The sequence below is a fragment of the Candoia aspera genome, chromosome 4 (assembly GCF_035149785.1).
Source record: "Candoia aspera isolate rCanAsp1 chromosome 4, rCanAsp1.hap2, whole genome shotgun sequence".
Taxonomy (NCBI): Eukaryota; Metazoa; Chordata; class Lepidosauria; order Squamata; family Boidae; genus Candoia; species Candoia aspera.
The window spans coordinates 74,545,714-74,554,408 of NC_086156.1; positions in this window are offsets into that span (position 1 = coordinate 74,545,714).

Genomic DNA, 8,695 nt, shown 5'->3' on the forward strand with positions numbered 1-8,695 from the left:
CAGAAATCAGAACTTCAAGCAAGGTAAAAATCTAATGATCAGGGACAATCCCACCTAAAATGCCATTTCAACATTTTCCCTCTGAGTTTATTGCACTAGTCTTGTTTGTGACCTTTGCTGGCAGTAATTCCAGCATCGCTCCAGGCTGGCCCCTTGAAATCCGAGTTTTTGTTGTTGTTTTTAAAGCACCAGACTGCATGTGGTATGCTGTACTGATTGTGATTTAACATCACTCTGATAATAGTAGAAACTGCTTAACATAGAAAAAACAGTCTCTGCCTGAATAATGTTCTAGATTTGTCTCATTCGCATTCAGGCACATTCCCAGAAGTGTGCAGTGGAGAAAATTGGGAGCTTCGGTCTTCCAGATTTCAGAAAAATGTTCCAGTTGGTTATGTGCTAATACTGAAGAACACCTTCAATATTTACTGAACAACAGTGCATGCCAGGGAGAAAGTTTTACTTCATTTTGCCAAAATTTCATAGGATATCTTATCAGCATTACACAAATATGCATAGCAATGTGCTTCAAAGTGCAAGAACTATCCCTTTTCATGTATCCCAGTGTAAATCTGTGTAACCTTATGGGTGGGAAAAGTTCCCCCCATAAAATGTAGTTATAAGCCCTCTACTGAAGACCCCCACACTTGACCAAGGAAAGTTGAACAATGATGTTCCTCCTATTTCTGGGAAAACGACAAGATGGTCTTGCAGCTTCAGACAAATATAGACAAATTATATGGATCCATTTCAGTCTGGCTTTTGGCTAAGATAGGATAACACAACTGCTTTGGTTACCTTGATAGATGGCCTGTCTGTCTATTTTACAGTATTCATAGCCTGTTCTAATCCCAACGAATTCTGGATGGTGTACAACATCAAACAAATCAACAGAAATATGTTTTTTTTAAATCTGTAAGAATATCAAGAACAAAGGATAACCACAAAGAAAAAATTAAAACACCAAATAAAACCCAAGATAGATGCCCACAGTCACTTAGCTGGGACCAAAAGCATATTGAAGTAAAACAGCTTTAACTTGTTTTCAGAATTGCAGCAAGGTGAGGACTGCAGATACTTCTGGGGAAACAGTATTCCATAAGGTAGGAACTATTACTGAGAAGGCCTGTCATATCACCCTTGCCCACAAACCTCATGAAAGATTCAAACTTAGAACAGGCCTCCTGATGAACAGACGATGTGCACATTCAGTGCTTGCAAGGCACTGCCTGAAGTATCCCAGTGATACCCTTGAAAGCTCTCTTAACACAAATGGGAGAGTATAACTCTACTAATTATCCTGGACCTTTTGGCAACTTTCAGTACACATCAATTTCAGTACCTTTCTGGATCATATGATACGATACTGTACAGTGGTGTCACATGGGTGTGCTGTTCCCCAGTGATTCCAATCCTTTCTGTACCCAAAAAATGATGCTGGGAAACTATTATTGATCAGTACCTACTTATTCGTCATCTGCATGAAATGGTTTGGGAGAGATCATCCAGAGCTTTCAAATGGGGTGCCATCAGTATGCTAATGATACTCAGTTCCATTCCTCTTTTTTAAGGAAGCAATCAGAATTGTAAGAATCAAATTGCCTAAGTTTGATAATGGTCTGGATGAAAGTAAACAAAGACAAGACAAAGGTGCAGATAAGTAGGATACTACACTTGTGGACTGAGGTTTAGCCAGTTTTGGACAGGAATCCATTTCTGAAAGAGCAGGTCCACTCTCTGGGAGTGCTTAATCCTCAGCTGTCACTGAATTCTTAGGTGACAGCTGCAGCAAGGAGTATTTTCACACAATTAAGGCTAGTGTGCCAACTATAAATCTTTCAAAGCTAGTGAAGATATGGTAAAGGTCACCCATACTTTAGTTACATCCTACCTTGGCTATTGCAACATGCTGAATATAAGACTATCCTTGAAAACTCCAGAAATTCCAGTTGGTGCAAAATAGAGCAGCTTGGGTAATTACCACAAGGAAATGATCACATTATGCCTTGAATTGCATTGGTTCTTGGTTGCTTTCTGAGCACAATTTAAACAGCTTAGGACCTGATTATCGGAGGAACCACCTCTCACATTAAGTGCCTCTGTCTCATTGTTAAGATCTCCTTGGGAAGACCTTTTTATAATCTTCCCCATCTCCCTATAAGAGGGTCTTGAGGAGAGGGCTTTCTGCATTGCTCTAAAATTAGGAAATGTAGATCCTGGCCTGTATTTGGCCTTCTCTCAGCATTTAATTCTTTTGCCAGGGTTTTAATAGTTAAATGATTTTAGCATTCATTTTACATTTTTAATCTTTTACATTATGCTTTTTTAAAATTTATAGTCATCTTTGGTGGCTAAAACAGGAGTTACGGCAATTATATGGGGCAAATATATTGCTAATTCTTCAGATACAAGTTCAGACAGAATTCTTCAAACTCTCATCTCACTGAAGAAGAAAGATCAAGCTGTATCTCTTCATCCTCTGCTAATCTGTAACATCTCAGAATAGTTGGATCTCACATGTGAGGGATGAGAGAACTAAGAACTTAGCTAACAGAAATCTTGATATTTAGTTTTCTTCACCTGACTGGCACCAGAAGTTTCCACTTCCATCTTCATATTGGAAGTCATCTGAGAGACAGCACTGGATAATCATAAATAGGTTCTGAGTACTGCCCCATATCCTTGTATTCAAATATACCCAGGGTGTTGACAAGGCCTCCAGCCATGCCTTGCTATTTTAAGTGGCTACTAAACTGCCTTCTAAATTAACCCCTTTACTTCTTTGCAATAAAGATTTAGGCAGATAAGTCTATCACTGTCAAAGACAGCTCATCCCCTGAACTTTGTCCAGACCACTCAAGTTTCCTCTGAGATCATGTTAAGGATAAAGAAAAATTCCAGTGTCTATCCTTCCAGTTGAAGGATCAAGGAAAGAGCAAGGACATTCTAGAATAATTAACACAATAACTGGTTTTGCAAGGACTTTCAAGGTCGTATCTCTAAAGAGAAATGTTCCAAGTCCGTAAGCACTGATCAAAAAACATGCTAAAATAACTGTGCTAGAATCTGAAATACTTGTAATATATTTGAGCCTTTAAAAACATGTATTGCTCTATTGGCTGTTCTACAAAGTTCTTTTATTCAATTTAGCTCAGGTAAGGATTTTTTTCTGACTAGAGGTTGTACTTTGATTTTTAAACAAAGTTCATCCTCCGTGGGTCGCAGGAGGCATATTTAGTGATATAGTGATGAAAATGATGAAATCTTTGTTTTTATTTTGGGAGAGTACAAAATTAGGAAGTCTTTGTTGTTTGTTGTTTATTCGTTTAGTCGCTTCCGACTCTTCGTGACTTCATGGACCAGCCCACGCCAGAGCTTCCTGTCGATCATCAACACCCCCAGCTCCCCCAGGGACGTAGGAAGTCTTAATACTGGCTTAATGCAACCTGTTTTGCCAACAATTGTCCCACTGAATCTGAGGTTTTGCCACTAATTTTTAGCATGCAATCTAGAGGCTGAAAAAATTACCCAAGGGACTGCCCGCCTCTCATTGATCTTAAATCAACTTAAACTTTAATTGGAGTCAGTTTTCTTCAGTGGATGCAATTTTTCTTTGGAGAGGCAGTTAAAATTATATTGATAATTCTTAAAAGCTACATTATTTCTGATATTAATAGGGAATAAACGTGATCATGCAGAATAGATCACTGAAATAAATATTCCAACCAAGTGTTGTTAGTCTTGCTTTTTCTGAGTCCCATTTGCATTCCAAAAAAGCCATTTATAGTAGCATATTACAATGCAGGTGATCAACTAAATGTTACTGGATCTCTTGATAGCCATGGTATGCCATATTGGATTACATCCAAATTAAGTCACACTGTAGTCCTTCAGAAATGAAATAGGTCTTAAATTAGTCATCGCTAGCTTATTCCATAAATGTCTATGAAACTAAAGCATGACTTACTTTGGATCCAACCCAATATTCTTTAGTACAGTTGTAAAAATCCATCAATAAAGCCTTCAAACCAGGAGCCAAACACAAAATTTGGGCCACGCAAAACAGAATCTTTTAACACAAATCCAATCCCAGACAATGTTCCTCCAAACTATGAATGTATCTGAATGTACATCCTACCTCTTGTCATGTACTGAGTTTGGGGCAAGTTATTAAGAGTGCATTTTTCCCCAGCAGGAATCACAGTTCAGAAGCTTGAATATATTCCAAGTCAGCATAGGATATTCATTCAAAGACAAGGGAAAGGAAACTGGTTGCTCAAACAATATTCCTTTATACTACAGATTGATTTATTGATTTTTATTCAACTTATCTCAAACAGGTGAATCTGGGCAGCTAACAATAACAACAACACTATTTTTAAAAAAATAGGAACCTCCCCCACAGAAACAAAATAAATAGACAATTGGCAGCTGAGATTTAAAAAAATACAAATTAAACAGTTAACCTAAAGGATAATTACAATAGTTAATAAAATTGCACCTGCCCCTGAAACACATAACGGTTATGTGACTATGGTGTCATAGATTGAAGGAGAGTGAACAAGTTATTCAACGGACTCCTTGTGGATTGCCAGTATTTATTTGGAACCAAAGCTGTTCATGTCCAACAAGATGTAATGTGGACTTTAGTTGTGTTGCATATATGAACTGCATGGAGAATGAGAGCAAGTGAGAGGGCAAAAAGAAATCAGTTGCTTGAATGGAAATGCACTCCTCCAGTGTTGTCTATAACTTACTCTCCTATTTCTTATACCTACTGTATCCAGACTGCGAAAAATCAAGATGATCTACTTGATGACAGCCAAAAGTATTTCCTGAATCTTTTTGCTACTATCGAATGGTCATCCAGATTTTTGCAGTCCAGATCTGATACACCTACTTTCTAGGTTTCATCTTCTCATAGCTTTGCTCACTTAACATGTTGGAAGCTACCAAGGAGGAAGATGATTTGGGCAATGAACTACAGAAGAGGAGTCTGAACTACAGAAGAGGATTCAATCCTCAGCTTTTGATGCTAAGATAACAAAGCAGAAGGAAAGGAGTATCCATGTTATCATGACAGACATACGTAGCAACGCTGTGCTTGATAAAATTTGTGTTGTATCTCTTCCATACATGAGCTTATTCACTGTTTCTCTGTGATATTTTCAAATTGTAATTTAATTTGTATGCCAGTTGATTGGGAAGAAAATAAAACTGATGGGTTATTTTTCTATGAACAAAGGAAGGGTTGTTTTTTTTACTTGCTTTGTGAAGAAGCATTCAACCTGCTGCCCCTCTCTGCATTTTAAAGTACAATTTAGGAAGACCTTTAACAGTTTGTTTTTCTCTGTGAAAAGAGGAATTCCTCTAGTGGCCTGAAAGCTAATCCACTTAATTAAAGATGGAAAAATGGATGTGGAAAATTTAAGTCAGATGGTGGGTAGTATGTGATCTGATGTGAGGAATGAATGTTGAAAGAAAAAAAGATGGCTATGTATCTGAGCATGCTTTTACCCCACTTTATTACAAGGAATTGAGAGTTAAATATGTCAGGGAAAACATGAAAATAATTTGAATGCAGTGGGAGTTGTTGGTGGAATGCAGGCAACAATGTGTGGCTAGCAAGATAGTCTCTAGACTAGAGATCCTAGCTGGTATAGAATAGTGTGAGCATGCTTGGGATAAAACTAAGCTTAGGCTGTGCTTGTAGCATACAGGCCAAAATGTGCCAAAACTGACTGGTGTTATCCTTACCATTAGTAGACAACATTGCGTATGGCACAGCGATAACTAAGGCTGGTAGTGTGGTCTACATCTTCTGTATCTTACTAAAAAGCATTATGTGAAAGCCTCATGTGACCAAAGCCATGATGGGCAGTAGAGGTAAACATCTATTGGGCCCATCTGGCGATAATCATGGTACATGGAAGAGTTTGACTTGGGATGTAAGAGGAGTAAATAATAGAGAATATGAATTAACTAATGAAATTAAATAAAAATAGATACATTGTGTGCCTTTGAAACTAAGAAAGGGGAAGGATGTAATCTGAATGAAGATACTGTAGTCTGAGTTTGTGGAGTGGTATTGACAAATGTATGCAGAGAAGGAAAGTGGTAGGTTTAATTATGAATGAAAGAGCCAAAATTTACATTAGAAAGTATGAATTAGTGTTATCTAGATTATTGTGGATATGTAGGAATGTAGGAATCCATGGGTTAGCAATAGTTGTGTGTTACATTCCAGTAAAGGGTGAGAATGGAAAAACCTGAGATGGATTGTGGGAAAAATTGTGCAGCATTCTGAATGAAAGCAGTCCAAGAGGAAAAATATGTGAGGTGACATGCATAGGTGGGAATGAGACAAAAGAATACCAAAAAGGGGATTGGGCCATTTGGAAACCAAACAATGAATAAAAATGGGGATTATCTTACCTCCAGAGCAAGAGATAGGGCATCAAAATCTGTATGCCTACCTTGCTCCCTGAAACTGAGCCCCTTCTTAAGGGTCCCTACTGAGAGTGGCCTATCTCCACTCAAATCCCTACCAGCAGGAGTTGCCTCTGCCTTTCTTAAGGCTGCCCCAACATGTACATCAAATAGAGAAGAGACCCCCCACCCCCTGGGTAGAGGACTTTGGTCAAACATCTAAGATCAAACATCTAACATCTGGTTGACAATCACCCTAAGAATGTCCACCACAACTATTATCTTGGAAATTTTATTTATTTATTTTTTTATCCCGCCTTTATTATTTTTATAGATGTCATGAGTAAGGATGGCGAGCAGGGGGCTCCCATCCAGACTGTCAAGCACATGTGTAGCACTGATGAATTGTTCAGCCATTCAAAGAGACACAGATCGGGACCGCCTTAACCCTTGGGGTTTATATGTCTGGGTTTTTCCCACGCTTCTTCAGTTTGTTAGGATTCCTGTTAAGTACTAGCAATAAATATTAGAGACCAGTTCATTGTCTCAGTGTGTTTCCTGGTTGTTAGGACAATAAATAACTCAAAGTGGTGAACATACCTAATCTTCCTCCTATTTTCCCCACAGCAGCAACCCTGTGAAGTGAGTTGGACTGAGAGAGAGCGACTGGCCCAAGGTCACCCAGCCGGCTTTCATGCCTCAGGCGGGACTAGAACTCTCAGTCTCCTGGTTTCTAGTCCAGCACCTTCACTAGACCAAACTGGCTCATACTGTACTTAGAAGTTGTGTGGTAAAACAAGAAGAGTCAGCATCAAGAATGAATTTAGACTGAATACAAATGTGAATGAGTGCCATGAAAGAAATATATTAGAGTGATTTTGTCTTATAGCAAGACTGAATGAGAAATGAATCAGAAAACATATATATGAAGGAAAAGTGAAAGGCTTGAGAGAAATGGGTATACCAAGAAAGTTGCAATTGAGTCCATTTAGTGAAATCTAAAAAAGAAAGGCAAGGAGGTAATGAATGAAGCAATGTGTATTTGGATATGGTGGAAGCAAGGATGATTTGTAAGGATAGAAAAGTATGGAGAGGTATAGTCAATGGTGTTGGTGTAAACTAGTTTTAGCTGTTTCCTTTTTTTTTTAATCTCATCCCTTTGTCTTATATTTTTTACTCTTTTTCCATGCGCTGCATAACATTCCTGTCCCAAAAGTAAACAGCATAATGGTTATGCATATGTATAATACAGTATCCTGTATTATGTGGAAACCTGGGCTACAATTCAATCTGTAATGTGCTAAATAAAGGAGCAGGATGACTAACCCTTCTTAATTAACATTACAAATTTAAAGTGATTGTATTTATACTTTATTTTTACTTCATTCTTTGATTGGATACTTGACTTTTTCCTCAGGCAAAGTTTTAAACTAGGACTGGGGAGACCTAATTCATTTCCCCTTTTTACAATTAAGCTTACTTAGTGATTTGGAGCCAGTTACCATCTCTCTGCTTAATATACCTTTTTCTACCCCAAGATAAAGTGGGAGGTGCTGGACACAAGAACCATTAATGGCACCTTCAATTCCTGGAGATAATGTGAAATACAAATGTCATGAGGTCAATGACAGGGCAATTCAGGAAGAAACAGGCCCAGCAGAAAGGATGAGAAGGGGAGCATTACTTTACCTTGGAGATTCAGAAATTTAACACAGCTATGGAGAACTGTATACATATGTCAAAGGGATGAATATATATAAGCAGAGTTATCATATCTTGAGCTTCAGGACTTTAAACTCTTCCTCTGTATCAGAAATAGCATATGAAAGGTAAGTGGTCTTTTTCCAGGTACAATTCAGACAGACCAAGAAGACAGTTGGGAATAACTGTATGCTACTACCTTACCCTGATCATTACTCCCCAGCAGAGAGTAACAGAATATAGCCTTGTATGTAAAAGAATTTAGGTTCAGTCTTCAGACTCTCCTGGTAAAGTTGGGAAAGACTGTTGTCTGAAACTCTAAAGTAATTATTCTCATACTGTACTGTAGTCTGAGCATCCTTTCACATTCACCACCACAGTCGGTCAGCCCAGTGTCCTCTTGCCATCTTAGCCAATGTTCCCCACCAACCTGTTGTTCTGTGAAAATCTATCAGTGGTTTAAAACTGAATACAAGAAAGAACGTGACTTGAATATTAAATTTCAGAAAATTAACAATAGTAAACATGTCTCAAATTGTAATGGTATGTGGGAAAGACCTTGGGA